This window comes from Podarcis melisellensis (genome assembly GCF_964234715.1).
Source record: "Podarcis melisellensis genome assembly, chromosome: 1".
NCBI lineage: Eukaryota > Metazoa > Chordata > Lepidosauria > Squamata > Lacertidae > Podarcis > Podarcis melisellensis.
In genome coordinates, this window is record NC_138528.1 from 104,119,151 (window position 1) to 104,143,565 (window position 24,415).

Consider the following 24,415-nt stretch of genomic DNA (forward strand, 5'->3'; position numbering starts at 1 on the left):
AAGAATTTTAACATCTTTTGAAAAGTTGATTGTACATACAAACGAATATATTTAAAAACATTTATCTATACCCTGTCAACAATGGGAGGATGCAACTCCATGAAACAGTAATGGGAATCTGATCTAGGGATAGAGATTCTGGAAGTGGATTGGAAAAAAATGTGGGCTAAAAAAGCACTAAAATCAGTATCAACTCAGATATGGAGAAAATACATTTGAATTACTATGCCAATGGCATTCAACACCATTATGGTTTAGTTATATTAATAAAAGTATCCCACAATAAAGATTATCGTACTGTATTGTTCTGGAGAGGCTGCAATAGTATAGGTACAACATTTCACATGTGGTGGACGTGTGAAAATATAAAGCCCTTCTGGCAGAGGGTATTTACTGAAATAAGCTATATTATGGGTCAACATGTGGAATGCACCCCAAATTTGGGATTATTAAAGAAGGGCAATCTGACCTTTGTTATAAAGAACTAATTGCTTTTCTTTTTGTAGCAGTAGGCCTATTAGTGGCACAGAATTGGAAAGGATTGGAACATCTGTGTATCTCTCATTGGAAACTGAAGGTATGGCCTATTGATGTATCAGAAAAATTAACAAAGAGATCACATACATAATACAAACAATGTAGATGATTTTGTTGAAATATGACATCCTTTTATAAAATACTTTACTGATAATCCTGAAGAATGGCAACTACCAAAATCACAGATTGGACTTGGGCAAACTTAACTAGATTGATCTGTCCGGGGGGGGGGGGAGTCCTTTTCTCTCTCTCTTTTTGCAGTTGTTATATATTGGGAACCAATACAACTATATTAAAACAAATGAACAGAACAGCCGGGGAAACCCAGCCAGATGGGTGGGGAATTAATAACAACAACAACTACTACTACTACTACTTCTACTTTAATACTCACACATTCACTTTAGACAACATCACTTGTTGATGTTCTTCACAAAATATTTGTCAAATGTCAGAACAGAGAAGGCATTAATGCAAAGATTTGGGCTAAGTAACTAAAGGGGAGACATGGCTGAACTGGGCTTCCTTGGTTGTGATCAAATGACGAGTGAGAAAATTGGATATTTTCTCCTTTTTGTGGGGGTGGGGAGAATGAGGGGTGTGGTTTTGGAAAGAATCTGGGTGGGAAATGATCTTGGAGGGGGAACTGAATGTTTTGAATTAAATGAACACTGGAGTAAATTAATTGAGGAGGGTAATGGTCTCATCTGCTGTGTACGGTATTTAGTTTGTGGCACTGGGATTCCTCCAGTAAGTTTTGCAAGCTACTTCACCACCAAGCCTAACAGATTATAGCTTCAGCTATCAGAGGAAGTTTCAACATAGCTAGTAACAGATCTTCAGGGGGGCATTTAAGAGGTAACCGCTCCTCACAATCACTCAGAAGACTTTACAGTTTTCTTTTCTGAGATCAACCCCTCAAGCTCTTTATAGTCAGTGAATGGCAGCACTCCTACTGGAAGGTTCATGCATCAAGTATGAGTCATTTCACATTTGAGCTCTTCATCTCAGGTATATCCCATCTGGACCTGGCGACTGGTGTATTTGCCTATTTGCCCTTGTCTCTGCTATTTGATTTTGTTCATTAGATGACCTTCCCTCCAAAAGTGACCTGGACATGGGCATCTTATGTCCAATAGATTCCTAAGTGAAGACTAATGCAAAGCACTCTCTCAGTTTTTCCTGCAATTTCCCAGTATTCTCACCATAATCTTTCCACATTTATAGTCTAAGTTTGACTACCTCTTTGGGTGGATTGCTGTTTCTGATGTATTTAAAGAAATGCTGTTTGTCTTACTGTTTTTATCAATGAGTTCCTCGTCTTCTTTTTTTCACCTGTCTTATTATCAACTTACATTTGGTTTTGTCAGAGTTTTACTTTAATTGTCCTCCATTGGGTAATCTGAATTAGTCACGTTGGCACCCTCTGTGCCAACACTTTTCATTTCCTTAGATATACTGTCCATCTGAGCTTTTGTGTCTATGATTTCAAATAACCCCAAAGTACCCTGAAGAGATCAGACCCTCTTGATTTTCCACTTCAACTTCCTACAAGTAATCTCTTTTCCAGTGTGGCTGCGCTGGGCAGTTGTCCACTTACCAGTATACATCTCTTGGATTCACTAGCACGGCAGTCACTGTTCCAAATCAATTCAGAAACATCTGCATCTCACTCTATATCCTGGGTATCACTCGGGATTAAATGCAGAGTCACCTTCCTTTTAGTTGGTTCTGTGATTAAGTCGGCAATCCCTACATCTACTTACCTGGGAGTAAAGTCCTGTGATTCAGTGGGATTTACTTCTGGGTAGACATGCATAGGATTGCACTGTAAATGTCCAGTCACCTATTGAATCTAGATCTTTGTCAGAATTTGAACATACATTTGCCTAGTCACTGTGGAGGTACTTGAAAGACACACATAATTATAACATGTTGTTCTTGGGTTGAGAATTGGTCAGCAAAGTGGCCAATAAATAACGAAACGGGGGGGGGGGAGGCACAATCTCAGCCATGGTTGAGCAATTCCAAGTCCCACTGACTCCAACAGAAGAGAGTGGAACATATGCTAACTATCCCATTTATACCAATGGCAATGTGTTTCACTTTGCTCTGAATTATTCACATTTGGTTTTTTTCCTTACTTCTGTTCCTAGTAAGACATCTTTATCTTGCAGGGTGGGGGAGAGAATGATTACATAAACAAGCTTTAAACTGTGATCTAAAAGATGGTAGTGTTAGAAAGAAGAAGGGTTGAAAATAGCAATCCTATCCAATGGAGCACATTGTCTACTGGCAACGTAATATATGCCTGAGAAGCACAGATTGTAAATGCAGGATGTTTAATTTCCCAGACGTCTGTAGGTGTCACGTAACATTTCTTTTTGCATATATGCACCTAGCAATAATCACTATAATTCACTCTGTTGCTATAATTCATCTGTCTTCTTCCGGCTTTATTTCACCTTTTAAACTGCAGGGTCTTTGATGGGAAATTTGAAGCAGATATAACACTCCGGTGTATAGGTGTTTCCTACTAAAGCTCGCTTGGATGTGATTTCTTTTTTTTTTTTTTAAGCGACATTTTGGGCTATATATTTTTGATTAAAGGAGGAGGGCAGTTTGAAGTTTGGAGGTGAAATACAGGGAAATGCCTTCACTGTTCCCTGCAGCTTAACTGTTCCTTAACTCTTCCTCCCCTACCCTGTTTTTACAGGCATATGATAAATTTCTAAGACTTACTGTAAGAGCTGTATCTTTTTATTTTAATAACTGTCACCTGGTTTAAAATTATGCTTGGTTGGGGGGAAAAACTGCAAACAATACTACAACTTCTAAATATATTTTGTTTAACGAAGCCACTCTATAAATTTTGCACTATTTTTAGTTATTAATTACTAAGTCTGAAAAGGGCTAAATTCAGAGCAACTCTCTGTTCCAAGGAAGATCTAATTGCCAAGGACCGAGCCTTAATATTAACTAGGATAATTATTATGCAAAGCATACCCACCCAGAATGTTTGCATAGCTATCACAAGCGCTTTCATAAATGATGCTTTAATTAGTCTTAATTAGAATTTGTTTAAGTCAGCAGGGAATGCAGAGCCCGTGAAATGATGTATGTAATAAGCATCAGGCTCACTTTTTACTTGGGGAATAGAGCTGACAAAATCACATCACGTTAAATTGATTCAGTCAGAATTAAAATTCTTATGGTATTAATTAAATGGGGGATCTCATTAGCAGGCTGCAGGGTGACGGAACGACTCTTTGGCGACCAGATGTGAAGGAAGCAGCACTGAACAAGAGCACCATTAGAGCTAAAAGTCAGCCGAGCTCAGTCGCAGAAAGAGCGGCATTAAGGCTCAATGCAAAGGGCTACGGCCATTGCAAGATACCAGAAAAATCCAGGGCTCCTTTTTGCTAATTTGGAGCCCTTTGCCCAATTCAAGTCATAGGAAAATGACACCTTGGATTTTGCCGAGCAACCAGCTAATTTTCAGAAGGGAACTGATTGGGTAATTAAAGCAGAAGGACTCAGCAGCAGTGGGATGGCCAGGGCTCCACAAGGGACTAAACCGTAAAGAAAATACATAGAGTTAGTTTTAATGGATATGAAGAGATAGGGAAAACTATTCATTTTTCACATCAGCAGATACTGGTGGGTCCACCACTACTATTTGCCCCAACTGAGCATGGCAAATGGGTGCAAGGAGTATTCAGTGCATCGCTTGTCTTGTAGGACATCCAGGTAGGGGAAGCACTTCATCCTTTTTCCATTCAGAATGAGCTCATTCCATTTAGAAAAATTCTCAGAAAATGACCAGGGTTTCCCCAGTAGTTCTCTCTCTCCAAATACTTCCCTGCCAATCTTGGCTGAAGTCAGTTTTCATCCTACTCCCCACTTTGCAAGTTCCCCCACTCTGTCCCCAGTACTTACCTTGCAGCTGCTTACTATATTATTATTATTATTATTATTATTATTATTATTATTATTATTATTGCCATCACCACCACAATTTTTGTCATTATTGGAGCCAATTTGTTGCTCCTGCTAGTGTGTTTGCATTGTGCCACTCACCCTCCTGATGTCAGGGACTGGACAGAGGAGAAATGGTGGAGACCGCCTCCCCAGCCTGACCCTTCTAGAGAAGAAGAAGACAGTTCAGAATTACAACAGGAGTTTGAGGGAGATCAAAGCTCGGAGGCAGATGAGGGGGAAAGCTGGGAAATAATGGGAAAGGAGGAGGAAGAGGAGGAAGCACCAGGGGGGGGCAACAGCTGACTGACACAGTGTCTTTAGAAAGCATTCCAGACCCTCCCTCTCCCAGAACCCAGTGAGCCTTGAAAGTAGGAGAGCAAGGAGCTCAAAGACAGAGGGCATGTAGCAGCACCCGTAGAAGTGATGAATGAGGAAGTGGGAGAGCAGGGGTGGTGGAGATTCACTTGGGACAATGCCATTATCCAAGAGGCTGGGTTCTATAGCCTCTCCCTGTAAATACTGAATAAAAAGAGGAGGGTATGAAACATTCTCTTGTTTTTGTACGTTCATGAGCAATCAGCTGGGAGTTGCTGACAGCCGCCTAACACCTAGTAAAAGGTAAAGGTAAAGGGACCCCTGATCATTAGGTCCAGTGGTGACTGACTCTGGGGTTGCGGTGCTCATCTCGCTTTATTGGCCGAGGGAGCCGGCGTACAGCTTCCGGGTCATGTGGCCAGCATGACTAAGCCGCTTCTGGCAAACCAGAGTAGCACACAGAAACACTGTTTACCTTCCCGCTGGAGCAGTACCTATTTATCTACTTGCACTTTGACGTGCTTTCGAACTGCTAGGTTGGCAGGAGCTGGGACCGAGCAACGGGAGCTCACTCCATCGCGGGGATTCGAACCACCGACCTTCTGATTGGCAAGTCCTAGGCTCTGTGGTTTAACCCACAGCGCCACCCGCGTCCCATACACCCCCTTACACCTAGTAAGCCACAGCAATGACAGGAAGTCAGGTAAATTCCACTGCCCTGCCCTGCTGATCGCTACTGAGCAGTACAAATAAGTGAGCCCATTGTAATAGCTTAAACTAAACAGAAGAGATGATAATGCCAACACAAAATCAGAATGGTTGTCGCCATTTTCCAGACAATGCAACTGTATCCAATCATTTGGTTCTGAGACTCCATTTCCAAGTGTCCAGGGTGCCTGTCCCAACTGTCACCTTAGTAGTGCTGACATTCCACACAGTGGCTAATAACTTTCCTTCCTTTCTCTTCCACCAAGTAGCTTCCACCACCAAGCAACCAGCAGGCCAGTGAGGCGGCCAGTTAAGCCTCCTGTGAAAGAGAGTTCTTCATCTAGGGCACCATCATAGAGAAGATCACTCCCAATTCATTCCGAACCATAAGGTGTCCTTATTAGGTCATCTGGAGGCCACCTTCCTGCCATTGACATCTTGCTGAGCTTCAAAAAGGCACCTGTCTCATTGTTGTTGGAAACACAGTGGTGGGTTATACCGTCATTAGGCTGGTCTAGCAAGGTCCTATTGCAGTAGCTGGAAAAGGAATGTGCATTAGCAAATATTGCTTGTCTTATTCTCGGGGCATGTCCTTATACTTCAGAAAGGATGGAGGTGAGTTAGCACAACCTTGCTTTAAAGAATAGCAAATTGCAGCTGTTTGATCAACTGAAATCTGTAAACATAACTGACCGACTGGTGTTTCCAAGAGACAGTTAACTGTGTATATATACCCATGTCAGAAACCAGCCTGGCAGTCATCGTAGATCCAGATGTGATTGCAGCTGTTCCACCGCCACCCTGTTTTGCTGCCTTCCTGTTTATTACATGACAGGAACCATCAGCAGTTCATGATCACATATTGTTTTTCTGGCCCGCAGCATAGATGTTGCCAGATGGACTCTGGAGGAAGATTACTCTGATGTAGCTGATCAACTTGTGAGTCTGGATACTTAGGGCTAATTAGCTAACTTAGGCCTCCTGTGTCAGAAATATTATACTAGAAGCTTTAACAGCCCACATTTCATCTCCATTCTGTTTCACAGGGAAATCATGAAATGTTGGGAGAGTCTTAAGATAAAGAGCTCTCAACAGCCAATCATAATGACAAATGCTTCTGCCTCTTGGCCACAGACAACCCCATTGTAAGTGTTTTCCTGGGCCAGATTTTCTTAATATTTGCTTTCTGTGAACAGGCACAATTTCCCTTTTCATCCATGAAAAATCCCCCCCATACCGACTTACACTGGTTTAATATTTATTTCCTTTCCTCAGGGAACTATAGGGGGTTGATGTAGGGAGCTCAGAGTATTACCAGCACCCTTAGCAAGTTTCCAGTGTTGTTTGTGGGAAGCCATGACAGGGAAACTGGTATAAAAACAACAGGGTGGCTTCTGTTGGATACTTGGAGGGTCTGCCATGCTGGCTAGGGCTGATGGGATTTGGATGGAGTCTAACAACACGTGGTCCCCCAATTCTGCTATGTTCCCATTCATAGGCAGTGTGTGAGGCAGCTTTCTGGAGGCAACTGGTTACCATCATAGCGGAAGGTGCTTGCGTCCTTAGCAGTGGTGGAGGTATAGACACAGGGCTGTTAGCCGTCTGAAGGCCTGAGGCTGCTGAGTGGCTAGCTGTACTGTGTATGGGCCGTGTTGTCTGTCATTAGTGCCAGGCTTTGCTAGCTGCGCAGTCTCACGCTTCTGCCTTATTGAGACATGCTGGTAAGGGGGCTAGACCCCCCCTTCCCCACTAGCAGCATAGGCCTAGAGGCTATGAGTAGCCTATGGGCTACTCACCTCATCCGGTAGTCTGTCTTGTAAATTGCTGCTGACCTGAACCCAACTTTTTGAATATCCTTTTTTGTGTGGAATCGCTGCCCCAAAAGGTGCAGTAATGCTGTGTGAAAACATTCCCACGTGGGGAATGTGAAGAATATTGAAGAGAAAATCTCTCCACTTTTGGATTGCTACTGGAAGGAGCACAATTCCAAGCTCAAAACAAGCAGTTCTTAATGAATCCTGAGAAACTGAAAAGTCAGTTTTGATAAATCTAATTTGTTGATTTTTTGAACCAAGTTTCCATACCTCATGTTTTGTGGTGGTGGGCAATGGGCTCACTTTCGGAAAAATGCTTAGAAACTGGGATGCACTCAGAATATTTCAGCATGGGACTTTGAAGTTACAGCCTTTATGGTGTTTAATCTGGACTGGATTGTGTCCAGGGTTTTACGGCCTGTGTTTCAGTGGGACTTATTTATTTGGGAGTCTCCATGAAGCTGGGGGGTCTTTCTTGCTTCTGAATAATCCCACCTAGGATAGGGCTTCAAGTCTTTTTTCAGTGGTGGCCTGCATGGCTTTAGCCGATATTTTAGGACTTCAGAGAAATGATACATCTTTTTATAAAAAAGAAACCTAGTATAAACCTTCTAAAACATTCACTATTCTTACTGCCTAATACATTTATTCATGGCCCATATATATATTCCCCCATTATATCCTATCCTTTTTTCATGTCTTCATTTTTAATAATATTGCTTATGTGAAAATTGCTGGATAAATTATTCAATTCTCTCTATAATCTAGTATATCGGCAGTAAAACTGCTAACCCACCTCTGTAAATACATTTACAATAATTTAGATCTGTCTCCTGTTAGCTTCCTCACCTTCCCATTGTTCCTAACTCCAGAGATATACGCTGTTCATGAAACGGGCGACAAAGAATAATATTTGGTTTCTGTTTACAGTGTAATGAAGGCGGTCTGTTTCGGAGAGGCACATACGCAGATACTCTTCGTTCCATATGAAATTTCATTAGTGCTAAGTATAGAATTCATATGGGTAGTTAATTAATTCTTAATCACAAGTCCACAATGCCTAATCACCATGTACAAATAGCTATGCTGAATGTGTGATGTTCCATAGGAACACAAGAAGCTGCCTTATCTGACCATTGGCCCATCTACTTCACTGTTGTCTACAATGAGAGCCTCTCTAAGGTTTCAGACAGGTCCCAGCCCTACTTGGAAATCCTGGGGACTGAACCTGGGACCTTCTGCAGGCAAATCAGATGCTCCATTACTGAGCTGTGGCCTTTCTCAATCTAGCAGCATATGCTCCTGTTGAAATGACTGGGTGCTGCTGTGCAAGAGAACTATGATTGGTAGCGAACTACTCCCATCCGTTTCAACAGGGCTGGAGGAGGAAAATTTCCCAGTGAGTTGTGTGCCAAGATTTCTCAGAGCCTGTGTCACACCTAAACATAGAATCAGAATTTTAGAGTTGGAAGGGACCCTAAGGGGACTTACCAACCCCCTGCAATGCATAAATCTCAGCTAAAGTCTCCATGACAGATGGCCATCCAACCTCTGCTTAAAAATCTCCAAGGAAAGAGAGTCCACCACCTCCCGAGTGAGACCGTTCCACTGCCGAACAGCTTTTACTGTCAGAAAGTTCTTCCTGATGTTCAGTTCTCCACATTTCCATATTGGTTTGTGATTTTTCTTAAATATCCTCATTAAAGGACATTATGTGCATTTTTATGTGGATTCTTACCTTGGCTGGAGGATGGCATTGCAAAACCCAGAATGGTGCATGTGTTGAAGTACGGCTAGTGCAAACCAGGTAGGTTCATCTTTAATGATGAAATGAATTGGATTTCTCCCTAGTCCCTATGTCAGGCTAATTCAGGAAAGGAATGTCTCGGGAATGTTGTTGGTGATGCCGTGTCCTCCTTATGAGAGGGAAAGAGTAATAACTTTCACGCATTCTGAGTTGTGTGTTTCCTGAGGTCTGCAAGCTCTCAAGGGAGTTCAAGAGAGGAGAGAATCCATCAAATGCTGCAGAAGAACCACAGTACAAGTAAGACCAGGAGGTCAAAACTTTGATAGTTCAAAACACTTTGTTTTCCAAATTTACTGCGTGTGCCCTTCCACGTAAATGTAACTCAGTAGGATCATCTGTATTGACTTGAATGTCTAGAAGTTGTAAAATTGTCTCTGTATATAACTAAGTGCTGATTTGTACATGTGCTGGTAATGCTTTTGAAATTTCTGTCTGCCATGGTCAAATGTCATATCACGTGAGCCTTGGTTTTTCATGTTATGGAAGAGAAGGAGGAGGAGCTCCTCCTTGCACCAAAGAAAACTAAGCTGGTATGGTTCTAACATCAGGACCGTGCTGTTTCAGACCACTGGAAGGGCCCCTTACTTCCTTGTACTTGCAATAGGCATAGTTAGCAGCAAATATTATTCATTGTGGGTGGGGGCATGTGGCTTCTAGGGCTGGGCGATATATCAATATATCTAAAACCCGGTTGAAGTCCATATCATGATATCGGTTTCATAATTTTTGAACTGGCAATATATCACGAATCATAATGTGTGTTAGGGCTGGGAACTATGTCATCCAAGCCCGGATTGAAGTCCATATTGTGATATCAATTTCCTAATTCCCCCCCCCCCAGTTCTTTTTTATTATTATTATTATTATGATTATTATTATTATTATTATTAAAGATTTTCTTGTTTTACAAAAGTGTTTGCAATGTCTCTCGTATTCCCCTCCCCCCATGTAACATTTTTACAAATCAGTTTCATTTGCTGAGACATTGGGAAGAAAAGGGGGAAAGAGTACCACCAGACGCAATATATGGAACTGATGAATCAGGAAATAGAATGGAAGATAAAGCAAATGAGACAAAGGACATTTGAATCGGCAGATAAATGTGGGAAACTGCTGTCATGGCAATTGAAAAAGAGGCAAAAGTTAAACACGGTGACATCCCTGGAAATAGATGGGAAAATTATCAACAAACCAAATGAAATAAGCAACTGTTTTCAAAGTTTCTTCAAAAAACTTTATGCACATGGGCCTACAAATGAACAAGAAATAGAAGACTTTGTTAAAAAATATGGACTATCAAAGATTTCAGAGCAAAATAAAAGGATTTTGAATGAAAAAATTACAGAACAAGAAATAGAGGGTGCCATCCAGAATATGAAATTGGGGAAATCACCAGGACCAGATGGTTTGACTGCAAAATACTACAAAGATCTTAAAGAATGGCTAATACAGCCATTGAAGGAAGTATGCAACCAGATATTAGAGGGGAAAAAGGCTCCCGAATCGTGGAAAGATGCATTTATCTCACTTATACCGAAGACAGAAACTGAGAAACACCAAGTTAAAAACTACCGCCCTATATCACTTCTGAATATGGATTATAAAATTTTTGCAGACGTTTTAGCAAAAAGATTTAAGAGAGTTTTGATGGAGGAGATTCATAAGAACCAAACAGGCTTTCTCCCAGGGAGACATATGTCAGAAAATGTGAGGAACATTATAGACATTTTGGAGATGCTAGAGGTGGACATTAATAGAAAGGCAGTTCTGATCTTTGTGGACGCGGAGAAGGCCTTTGACAACATTTCTTGGAAATTCATGAAGAAGAATCTCCATGGGATGGGGGTAGGCCAAGGGTTTGAAAACGGTATAGGTGCAATATATTCTGAACAAAGAGCGAAACTAATTGTGAACAATGTGGTAATGGATGAAATACCAATAGAGAAAGGCACACGACAGGGATGCCCTATATCCCCTCTACTGTTTATATCGGTCCTGGAGGTTTTATTAAACATGATTAGGAAGGACCAGCTGGTAAAAGGAATACAGGTCGGATCTAAACAATATAAGTTAAGGGCATTTGCAGATGATTTAGTGCTAACTCTGCAACAGCCAGAAGCTAGTACCAAAAGAGTTCTAGAATTAATGGAGATATTCGGCCAGGTCGCAGGATTTAAATTGAACAAACAGAAAACAAAGGTGCTGGAAAAAAATCTAACAAAAGAGGAAAAAGATAGGTTTCAAAGTGAAACTGGGTTGGAAATAGAAAAAAAGGTTAAGTACCTGGGGGTAAACTTGACATCAAAAAATGTGAATCTATTTAAAGACAACTATGAAAAATGCTGGACAGAAGTTAAGAAAGATCTAGACATATGGTCTAGGCTGAAACTCTCCTTGTTAGGCCGAATTGCTGTTATCAAGATGAATGTATTGCCAAGAATGTTGTTTTTATTTCAGACGTTGCAGATTCTAGACAAAATGGACTGTTTCAAGAGGTGGCAGAAAGACATATCTAAATTTGTCTGGCAGGGCAAAAAGCCCAGAATAAAATTTAAGATCTTAACTGATGCAAAAGATAGAGGGGGCTTTGCCCTGCCAGACTTAAGACTTTATTATGAATCAGCAGCTTTTTGCTGGTTGAAGCAATGGCTACTTCTTGAAGATACAGACATTCTTGATCTGGAAGGATATGACAACAGTTTTGGTTGGCATGCATATTTGTGGTATGACAAGGTAAAGGTGTATAAAAGTTTTAAGAACCATATTGTCAGGAAAGCATTGTACAATGTTTGGAATAGATATAAGGATTTATTGGAAAGTAAAACCCCCAGGTGGTTGTCACCAATGGAAGCGAAAGCAGTGAAAAAAATTAACATGGACTCTAATTGGCCTAAGTACTGTGAAATTTTAGAATATGATGGTGAAAGACTGAAGCTACAAAGTTTTGAGAAGCTAAAGCATAAAGTTCGAGACTGGCTACACTACCGTCAGATAAATGAGGTGTTTAAGCAGGACAGGAAACTTGGTTTTCAGAAGGAGAGGTCGAAGTTAGAAACAGAATTGCTAGAATCCAATGCTAAAAACCTATCTAAAATGTATAATTTGCTGCTGAAATGGAATACACAGGATGAAACAGTTAAATCAGCTATGATTAAATGGGCACAGGATATTGGTCATGACATTATGTTTGACGACTGGGAACAGTTATGGACCACCGGTGTTAAATTTACGGCATGTAATGCCCTGAAAGAGAATATAATGAAAATGATCTATAGGTGGTACATGACCCCAGTCAAACTTGCAAAGATTTACCATTTGCCCAATAACAAATGTTGGAAATGTAATGAGGCTGAAGGTACCTTTTACCATCTTTGGTGGACCTGCCCAAAGATTAAGGCCTACTGGGAAATGATTTATAACGAAATTAAGAAAGTCCTTAAGTGGACATTTGTAAAGAAACCGGAGGCTTTTCTCTTGGGCATGGTCGGCCAACTGGTATCAAAGAAGGATAAGACATTTTTTATGTATGCAACTACAGCAGCAAGAATTCTGTCGGCAAAGTATTGGAAGATGCAAGAATTACCTACTCTGGAAGAATGGCAATCGAAGGTGATCGAATATATGGGACTGGCAGAGATGACCGGCAGAATCCGTGACCAGAGGAAAGAGACAGTGGAGGAGGACTGGGGGAAATTTAAAGTATATCTAAAAAATTATTGCAAAATTGTGGACTGATAAGATGTTAAGGGGTAGGAAACAAAGAACTACAGCTGTAAATCTTAAATTTTAAGGAAATCCAAAAGGGACTTAATCAAAGACTGATTGATGAGTTGCTCGAAAAAATGGTAAAATAAGGATGTGGCGAAGGGAAGGCATGGGGAAGTCAATTTTTGTTGTCTGTTTTTGATGTTTGTGTTTGTTTTGTATTGTTATTAATATGTGTAAAAACTAATAAAAATATTTTTTTTAAAAAAAAAGAAAAGGGGGAAAGAGGTGGGGGGGGAGATGGGGGGTTGGGCGACGGTGTTATTACTTTACTTACTATATGTAGGGTTTGGACAATTTCATAATTTTTGACCTGGTTAAAAATATAGTGAATCATGGTTTGTGTTGTGTGCTATGCGAAAATCACAGTATGGAAAAACTGTGAAACCAGTCAATGTCTCTACATAACTCCATCCTGATTTCAGACACTGTGATATCACCCAGCCCTAGCGGCTTCCAAAACTCATAGTACAAAAATAATCATGAGGAGCTTTGGTGTAAACAAAGGCCATAAGGCATTTACTATAAGGCAATTGTTCCACAAACCTTTATTTATTGTTTTGTTTGGCACATAGGTTAAAGCCTCAGGGTGTCAGTTCTGAAATCAGGGAGATGTCTAGGGCAGGGAAACCTTTTCAGTTGGAAGGGAACCCCTTCCTGGCCAACCTTCCAGGGGCCACATGCTGTGATAGGCTGGGCCAGAAGCAAAGGTGGAACAGAGGAACCAATGTAGATGTCACCTTTGTACAGTAGTCTATTTTCTATGCAATACCTCAGCAACTGCCTCAGCAACCTACACCCTGCACTCATCATATGAGGCCCTTCTTCATGTGCTTCACACGAAGGTCTGGAGGGTGGCAACACAAGAACAGGTCTTTTATGCGGTCGCTCCCCGCTTGTGGAATGCTCTCCCCAGGGAGGCTTACCAGGCGCTTTCATTACATATATTTAGGCGCCAGGAGGAAACATTCTTCTCCACCCAGGCTTATGGCTGATGAAGCAACCTATGGTCTTTTAAATGGGTCTGTGGGGTGTGGGTGTTATTGTTACAGTGGAACCTCGGTTGTCGAACGTAATCCGTTCCAGAAGACCATTTGACTTCCGAAACGTTTGACAACCAAGGCGCAATTGCTGATCAGCAAAATCCATTGAAAAAATGGAAAAATGTGCCTAAGAAGTTGTTTGACTTCTGAGGTGCGTTTGAAAATGGAAACGTTCACTTCTGGGTTGTCGGCATTCAAAAGCCAAAACGTCCAATTTCCAAAACGTTCAACAACCACTGTATTATGTTGTGTTTTTTTCTGTTTTTACACTGTAAACCACTCTGTGATCTTTGGATGAAGGGTGGTCTACAAATTTAATAAACAGTAACAATTATAACAAACACACCCACACCCACACCCACACACCTCTCTGTACTCCATTCATATAAGCTAGAAACATTAACTGAATTCAAGGACACATTCCAGCCTGGCAAAAGTGAGGGTTTCAAAGCAGGCTTTGTGAGGGGTGTAGCTTGGGTGGGTAACCTGAGGAGAATCTCAAGGGCCAGATACAGAAGGGGGGAGGGGCTGCATTTGCTCACCAGACCTGAGGTTCCTTATCCCTGAACTAGAGAGAGCTTGCAGGGGAGGGATCATAGCTGAATGGTAGACTACACTCCGTGAGAGCCAAATGTTCCAGGATGAATCCTTGGTATTTACACATATAAGGAGCAGGTGGTGGCAGCTTCCAGGTTGCTCAGATAATGTAGGAATTAACCATAGGAAGAGGTGGATTTAGGGCAGCGTGACCAGTTCTTGAGCACTGGCCACCACAGGGCTACAACTATGATGTTGCGCAAGCATAGAAAGGATGGTGAACAGTTGCAGGGTGCCACTGAAATTTAAAGGCCAAATTCTGCCCTTGCTGTAAGTCAGGGGTCAGCAACCTTTTTCAGCCATGGGCCAGTCCATCATCTCTCAGACCATTTGGTGGGCCAGACTATATTTTGAAAAAAAATATGAACCAATTCCTATTCCCCACAAATAACCCAGAGATGCATTTGAAATAAAAGCACACATTCTACTCATGTAAAAACACACTGATTCCCAGACCGTCCATGGGCTGAATTGAGAAGGGGAATGGGCCGCATCCAGTCCCTGGGCCTTAGGTTGCCTACCCCTGCCATAAGTAGCCTAATTTAATTCAGTAGCCCATCAACATTCAGAAGCAGGCAATGTGACAATATGCAGGGGTTGACTGACATTTTGTGCATGCAATAATATTGTCCGCTGAACGTATCTTTTAGTGGGAAGTGCAAAGGCCGGGCTACCTTGACCCTTCCAAAATTAATGGGGAAACAATGCAAAACGAAATCGGTTATTATATGAAAGGGTTTGTTCTGTGATTTACGAACAGCAAACTGCCAAGGAATGTAAAGACCATGGTGGATCTCATACCCATATTTTATGCTAATGAAAATGGAACCAGTAGAGAGCGTAGTCGGTTTGGGTACTCTGAGATATTAAAACATTTGGAATAGATTTGCTCTGTGGAAAAGTTTGCTCTCTCCCTTATTGCACATTGCACAAATTAAAAGTGGAATGAATGGTTTCCATTCATTACCAAACAAAATGCTTGATGGCTTTTGGTGGCGAATGCACAAGCCAATCTCCTGCCTGTCCAGTCAACTGTTTCACCCCCTTTCCTAGGCATCCTTTTGTCATTTCAAAATGCCCATGCAGAGCAAGTCAAGCCGTTTTTGAAAAAATAAATAATAATAAAAGAAAACCCTGGCCAAATGGAATGTCGAGATTAGGTTTGATCTAACTCAACCTTTTCAAATTACTACACTAATTTTCGACATATGAATTTAACTGTGTGTTTGCCCCTCTATAAACAGGACGAATAAACACTATATCATTTTTACACTTGAACTGTATTATGACTTTAATGCAGGCTTAGGTGAGATGAGGTCAGAGGATACAATTAAATGGATCTGGTACCATCTGGATATTAGGGTCTCTTTAACCATGCTTGGGTGATTTATCCATCAGCAACTCATGTACTGCTCCATAAAAATTGATATTTTGTGGTTTTTTTTATAAAGGTATTAAAATACAGTGTACTTTTAAAATTAAAGGCTAAAATATTGCAGGGTTGCCAGCAGGTAGTTTTATTCCTTCTTCAGTGAAACAGAAATTCCCTAATGTAAGACTTCAACTGCTACAAGACATGTAGTTGTGGAAAGAGATATAGAAAGAGAAACACATGCTCTTTTAAAGGCAGGCCTATTGCAGCAAAAACTTCCAGATCACGTTAGAATCTCTGTGCGAAAATAGTTTAATATGATTAGCACCCTTGTTAAACGGCTATATATCTGTTACACCTCTTAGCACAATTAGATTCCTCCATGCAGAGCTCTTAAGGAAATGTCACACAAACCCCTTTTATAAGAAAAGAACACAAAGCCGTGAGGGTTGCTCCACAATTTTATTATTATTATTATTACAAGTTTGCAACTAATAGTGTATGGCATTATCCTGAACATATTCTGTAATCTAACTAAATTGATGCAGAATCAAATATTTCAGCTGTCAAGGGTAAAGGCAAATGAATAGGAGGGGTGTGGAAAACACAGGGGGGAAATAATTCATCAATATGCCTACCCACCCACCCAAAAGCAAAAAAAAGCAAAATTAAACAACTGGAACTGCGTTTTTTGTGTTGTTTTTTTTTTTTAAAAAGTAACACTTGATTACACATTTCCCAAATAAATAAAAAAAGACATAGAAATAGCCAACAAAAAGTCAACAATACTTCTGGACAGTAATTTATATAGTTTAGTAATTTGGCTGTCAATAGGATACAAATAGCACTAATATATTACTATAATGCTTCATTTTCATTAAGACATCTGCCAAGTTCTCAAAACCCCTTTTCCATTTGGGACTTGACTTATAATTGCATAATCCCTTGGGGGAATGTCAATATTATTTTAATCAATTTTAACCACAATACACTATGGATGATTACATTGCAATGTCATTTCCAAAGTTACCTCCTCCTATTAGTCATTTGCAAAAGGGAGAGAACACTATGAATGTTGGTAAAGCGTGTTTCAGAAAGGAAACCAACTGCAGCTGGCTTCTCTTTCATTCTGAACTGTCATGGGAAAATATAGATATATTATGTATTCGCCCTCCCATCAATGGTCAAAATAATTTATTTTAAAAAGTGGCTCTTCTTGTTCTGCACTTTCACAGTCTTTACCTGCACACAATGATTTCACAGTCCAGGCCAGCAGTCACATGCATTCACAGATTGATCATATGTGTTACTGTGGTGAGTTGTGAGTTTTTGAATGTATGGCAAAGTGACCATCTCCTTGGCTCACCAGAAATGACGACTACAGTTGACGACGAATCCCAAAAGTGGGATGAGGTACTATTAAATGGATGTGTGGAAGAAACAATCAGATGCACCCCCTTTGACTCAAATTCAATGGTCACCATATGCATGGAAGTCTGCATTTCACCACATTAAACAAGACATATGAAATATATTTAGAAGGTTATAGTAGTACCATAGGAGCCACTTTTCTGAGGGTGCGTCCAATAGAACTTGTAAAGGCCTTCAGTAACATCAGTGGGGACAATTACTTGTGCCCTAACAATAAAAGCATCACCCCCGCCAAAAAAAAATCCTCAGCCAAACAATATTTTTGTGTTAAAGAACCACACAACGGGCCCTGTAGATGTGGTTGCCTCAAAAAAAATACAGGATTACTGTTGGGTGAACCCACATACAATTGAACCCCATATCACGGCTGTATTTTTGAAAAAAGTATGTGTACTGGTCCTGTATTCTAGTCAGAGGTTTCGATGTGCTTCGATGTTGGTGATGAATATTACTGAGTGCTTCGATGTTGGTGATGAATATTACTGAGAAGATTTAACATCACCTGTGGTGCACGGAAAGAGTACTATCTAAACAGGGCCAGCTCACCTGCCAGGCAGTGTGAGGTGAAGATCTACCTCAGAAACAAAGGGGAATAAAGATCTACCTCAGGATCCACTGCCCCTGTGGATCCTGCTACCCAAGGCAGTCGCCTCATGTTGCCTCATGGGTAGGCTGGCCCTGACTGTCAGCGCTGAGCCATAGGCTGCTGAGAGAAATATCTGAGCCAAAGGCTTGAGCCAGGAAGATCTTGTTGTTTGGACAAAGTTCCATCCAAAACAGGAAGTCTTTCTAGCCCTTCCAGTCCAAGAGGCTCAAAAGCTAGTCTTCCTGAGTAGGTCCAGTCCAGAACTTGAGAGGACTTCACTACCAAGAAGATCCTCAAAGCTGCAGTTCTGATCACTCACCATACAGAGCGGGGGCTTATGGAAGTGAATGCTCCTGGTTCTAACCATCGCGATCTAACAGGCATGAGATATCAGGGCATAATTATAAGACAGCAGGTTGCCAGGCTTTGGTTAGTTTAGTTTTAATATTTGTGCCATTCAGATTTTCTTTCGTAAGCATCAAAATTTGGGGGCTGGCTCTGTATCTGAGCATACATCCTTAATGTCCTGTTGCCGCTTACATCCGGAGCACTCCCACCATTGGCACTATTCTGGATTAAATTGTTTGAAAATGTTCTATTAAATTCTGACAATCCCACAGTTCATCGACTAGAGAGAGCGAACAGAGGGCTTGAGATTATCATAAGAAAGCAAAGATCAGAGCTTGAGGAAACGGATGTACACACCAAAAATAAGCAGTAAGATTTATTAATCAATGAAAAATTAGGGATAGTGTTTGGTTATCCAAGGTACATATTTCCTGCACATATTTAACATAGCAGCTCTTACACAGTCCCAAACGCCTTTAGACACTGACCTTGGCAATATTACAGGCGTAATATTTTCCCAGGGATGACTTCTTCCTGAACTGAGTCTCCAATATATTCTGAACAAACAAGCTTTCCTCACCAACAGCCATACAGTAGCTATCTTCTTTCTCCACCTGTTTTTTCTTGAATGAGCACATTTCTTGTGTATTTTAGGCCTTTCAAATGTGATGCGTTATGCACACACAATTCTGTTAAAGAAACGATAAACCATTTGTTAATCATTGCGGGTGAGACAGGTGCATTTTCTTTACAAATTGCAGTGTAGAAGGAGTGCGGTGTTAGCATGGAGGTAATTTAAAGCTGCATGCCTAATACGCTCAACATGCCCGGAATTATTATACGTTGTTTGTATTTTGTGCTGCAGAGACCAGGCTCTATGGGAAGGATACAGTCCTGATTTTCACCGGTGAGTGGCAAAACCCTTGAACGTCTCAGATGACGAAACTGGGCCACATTTTAAGGTACTTTAATATAGGGGCTAATGTGGATGTTAGGTTGGGATTACAAAGGCACATTTAGCTCGGTGCTGTTTCACAACTGCACCTTTCTCTCTTGAGCTCAGTTCAGTGGCCTCTGCACATTTGAGATTTAAATGGAATCTGGAGTAATTTGTGATCGATTGCCCATCCCAGAGAAATAAAGTACAGTGGTACCTCGGGTTAAGTACTTAATTCGTTCCGGAGGTCCGTACTTAACCTGAAACTGTTCTTAACCTGAAGCACCACATTAGTTAATGGAGCCTCCTGCTGCCGCCGCACCGCCGGAGCACAATTTCTGTTCTCATCCTGAAACAAAGTTCTTAACCCGAGGTACTATTTCTCAGTTAGCGGAGTCTGTAACCTGAAGCGTATGTAACCTGAGGTACCACTGTATCTACATGCAAGTGTAAATTTGAATATAAAATGCCTATCTTCACTTCCAAACTGTTCCTTCATGGTCTAGCACATGGGTGGATATGGGTTTTTTGTAGGTGAGGAAAAGGCAGGGAGGGTGATATCCAACTAAGTTTTACTCAGAGCTATTGAAATTAATGGTCCAAACTTAGTCATGTTCATTAATTTCAATGGGTGTACTCTGAGTAAAACCTAGCTGAAACCCAACCCCACATTGCCATGCATAGCCAAGTGTACATGAAACTAACCATTGAGTTGTGACACAACCTGTGTTGAAAGAAATCATCAAGAGGACATGGTCCAATCTAGTTCCTGGTTTGCCAGCAGCCTCTTATGTCCATGAGCATGGGAAGGAATTTGTGCATGTGGCACTGTTTGTGCATAGAGTTCCTCCACATGAGCAGAAATCTTGATCCAATCATATGCATTGGTTTGTGCATGCAGCTCTTTCCCACATGCTCTGAACTCATGGATGTCAAGGGCAGTCCTTGCCCATGTGGCCTCACAGTCCTCTCCACACATCTTTTTTTTTTTTGCAACACATGGACAGGAGGCCATGTGAACCACCCTCTCAGCTTCTGTTTGGTTCATACTAAGCTGTGGTTGATAACTGCCATAACCTCTGAATATTGGGTGCTGTGCGTCTTTCCCTTGCGGTGTGATCCTGGCTTCGTAGCTTGCATTACATACATACACCAGCTAGCTGGAGCCTTGCCATCCCTCTTGAACTGCCAGTGTTTCAGGTGGGTTGTCTACTTTTAAAACACAAAAAAGCAACACTGTGTTTATCCATATGTGTATTCAGCTTTCACCTGTGTGTGTGGGTGGGTGTGTGCATATGCTTGTACATAGAATTGCAAAAGTGCTCCTGGTTTTAGGAAAATATGTTGGTGACATTGTAGGTACTAGTCAATGCTGTGGACTCAATAGATACTCTCTCTCACCTCCCATCAATAGCACCTCAGTGCAAACTGAATTTGCTGAAAACTCACAGAACCCATTTCCACAGTGAGGGGATTTTCAAACAGCCCCATTACTCTAAAAAAAGTTACACCTTATCTCAACACCCTCTTAATTCTGCTCTGTTCTTTCTGCTTCACTCAGTACCTGGAATGCCCTACTGTAACACAGAATATGGAAAGCAAAATTAGAACAGCACCTTTATTAAGCTGCACATTTCCTAATAAATGTGTTGTTTTTAAAAGCAACATTAGCCTGGGGTGATTGCTAGGGAATTAATGATGAAAGAGAACTATTGGCCTAAAGAGAAGCCAAGGGCTATCAGCTTTCCCAGCCCCACAAAATTTCTTAAACCTCGAGAGCTTAATTGAGACATCACTAAAAGGGTTAAAGAAATCCCGACAATTTTACTACATGAATCCTGTCAGTGAGATGCATTTGGAATTCCCGTTTAAAAGACATGTAATTGCTTCAGATTCTTTATATTATCATAACTCTTCAAAATTGATTGGTTTTAGGTTTATGGAAAAATATGCAAATGTGCAGAGAAATATGACACACATTTCTCATCGTGGAAATAAAAGTAGTTTGCTGAGAATCCGTTTGATTGCATTTGATTACGGAACAAAAAGTAATTATTTAAGATACACGTCTTGAGGTTTCTGGAGGGGCATACTGTACGGGTGAAGTATTTGGTATACTTGATTTTTGTTTGCCCGCATTTGAGCGGTTTATTCACATATATTTTGACAGGCCAAAATATTAGGTAAAGACTTATGCATAATTGTCATGAGGGCTGAGCCAAATGCTACCCAGTGAAGATTTTCAATGTGAAAAGGGTGTTCTCACTGAGTGGAGACGCTCTCTCCAAACATCCCTCAAAGTGTACCTTTCCCAGATTGGTTTGTTGCTGCCTACAATCCTGACTGGGATGCGAGTGGTGCTGTGGTCTAAACCACAGAGCCTAGGACTTGCCGATCAGAAGGTTGGCGGTTCGAATCCCCGTGACGGGGTGAGCTCCCGTTGCTCGGTCCCTGCTCCTGCCAACCTAGCAGTTCGAAAGCACGTCAAAGTGCAAGTAGATAAATAGGTACCGCTCCGGTGGGAAGGTAAATGGCATTTCTGTGTGTTGCTCTGGTTCGCAAGAAGCGGCTTAGTCATGCTGGCCACATGAGCCAGAAGCTGTATGCCGGCTCCCTTGGCCAGTAAAGCGAGATGAGCACCGCAACCCCAGAGTCATCCGCAACTGGACCTAACAGTCAGGGGTCCCTTTACCTTTATAATCCTGACTTGGTTGCAGCTTTGGTGCCACTGTCTGTTTGTTTGAAAAATAGCCTTTTGAAAAGAAAAATGTTTAGATGTTTTTGGTAGCAACAGTGATGTCACCGTGCAACCAGTCAAATCTGCCTATCTGATTATGTAACTGAGAGCAAGTCAGCTTAGGTTGATGAGAGCACTTTTTGACAGCCGTTGACTCCAAACTGGTTTCATTTGCTCTCAGTGAAGGAGTGGCTGCACTAGAGGAAAAATTCAGGGCAGGGCGCAAAAGGGGCCAAGCAGTGCTATTTTCCTAGAAAAAGAGGTGCCGGGAACTCACAATGAATGCCTCTCTTGCTCTCTTATAATGGCAATGGCGCCCACCTGAGAGGTGCCAGAACTGAGTTTTGGTGAGCTCCAGCTTAAAAAAAGCCCTGGGGCGAAGTATATTTCTTGGCAGTTGAGGTTTCCCCCACATATTAAGATCTCTGAAAGATCTCTGAACAGTATACAGTGGTACCTCAGGTTACGTACTTAATTCGTTCCGGAGGTCCTTTCTTAACCTGAAACGGTTCTTAACATGAAGCACCACTTTAGCTAATGGGGCCTCCCACTGCCATTGTGCTGCTGCCGCCGCCCAATTTCTGTTCTTATCCTGAAGCCAAGTTCTTAACCCGAGGTACTATTTCTGGGTTAGTGGAGTCTGTAACCTGAAGCGTCTGTAACCTGAAGTGTATATAACACGAGGTACTGTATGTTAATAACAGGAGTCCAGCAATGAGGGGGCAAGATATGGGAGGGGAGTGGGTTCCTTGTTGTTGCTGTTGTCGCTTTGTTCCTCTGGCTCCACCCATGCCCTGAAGTCACCTCAGGGCTGTGAAGTGGCTTTTAATGAAGCACTTGTTAAGTGAATATTTTCTGGAAGCGCCACACCTTCTTTCCAAGATGCACCATGTTGGAGAGGGAGGCAGTGTTTCAGAATAGGTTCTTTTTCTTATTCCAAGGCAGGCAGACACAGCTATCAGGTTTAAAGAGGTGGACTGACGCCATGTTACAAACAAAGCAAAAAAAACAAAGGGAAACTGCAATTAAACTCACAGCCTAGGAAAGCCTCTGTGGGTGGGTGGACACCCTGGAAGAAGTTCTTCTGGAGAGCTCTAGTTTGGAAATATTTTTGGAAATAAATAAATGAGTAAGTTAAGTTTATTTGGATATGCAGAAGATACTGAAAATAAATTTAAGGAACCGCAGAAAGAGGGGAAAGAAAGTCAAGTTTTAAAATGTCAAAATGATTGTAAAATAAGTGAAATGTATCTGAAAAGTATAAATATTTTTTGAAAAAAATTATTTCAGAGAATACTGTAAATCTAAGTTGTCCATCATTAAATGTGGAAGAAATTCTAATAGCAACGATGCAGGAGCTACATATTTTTAGCACATTTTTTCCATTTTTTATTCTATTTGTTTCTATTTTTAGAAATCAGTTCTCAAAAATGTAATGAGAAGCAAGTCAATGGTCTGGCTCCGCATGCGCATATATATATATATATATATATATATATATATATATATATATGAGTTTTTTTAAACAGATCTTAAACATCTTGGTGTAATTACTTAATCCGCCCTTCTCATAAACAATTATCATCCTTTCCCAATTAGCTACTCAGTTATAATCTGCAAAATCACTTGCATTAAAATAATCCACATGTTGCTCACGGTCCCTTCTCAAATGAATACTGTCTCCCACACAGGCTCTTTTATCTTCTTCAGTTGAATTTCTGCTGTAGTAACATGCCTTTTCTGGTGCTGTAAGAATAGGTTCTTGCAAGGAAACAAGTGATATTTGTGGGGTTCTGACCGAATACGTTCAATGAGAATCAGAACTGGGAAAAGTTGAAATGTCAGTTTATTGGAATACAGAAAAAATAATATCCTACATGCTTTTAGCTTCCTGACGCTAAAACTAAAACTAAAGAAGACTAGTAAGAAAATGCTATTCCATTAGGCATTATTTATTTAATGATTGTGTGTTCTAGTGGATGGCTGGACGTTGCCTTGTATGCCTGCTTCTGGCAACTCCTGCAGCCAAGCTGGTGCCAAACCTATTGCCCTGCTTTCCTTTGGACCACATGAGTGAGGCTTTGAGAAGAGGTCTTGTCCTGGGCAGCCCAGGACCTCCATACACACTGCCCAGGCTTGTACCCCAGGGAGGTCACTTAAGTGTTGCCAAAGCGTGTTCTCCTTCATGGAGAGCACGTGTTGCGGTGGGGGCTGCCAGGACACTCCAAAGTTGGGGCCGGCTAATTGATCGTTGGCCACTGATGCGATTGGGGCTTCCCTTGTGGTTGGGAAGAAGTTAATGTTGCCATTTGCTGATTGACAGCCAGAAATGCTAAAACTCCTTGCACGAAGCTAGGGCTTCCTCTTTTCGCCCGTGCATCGGATTGCCCGTCCCCCCCTCCCTAGAATTAGGGTTGTTCGCTTTGACCTTGCTATG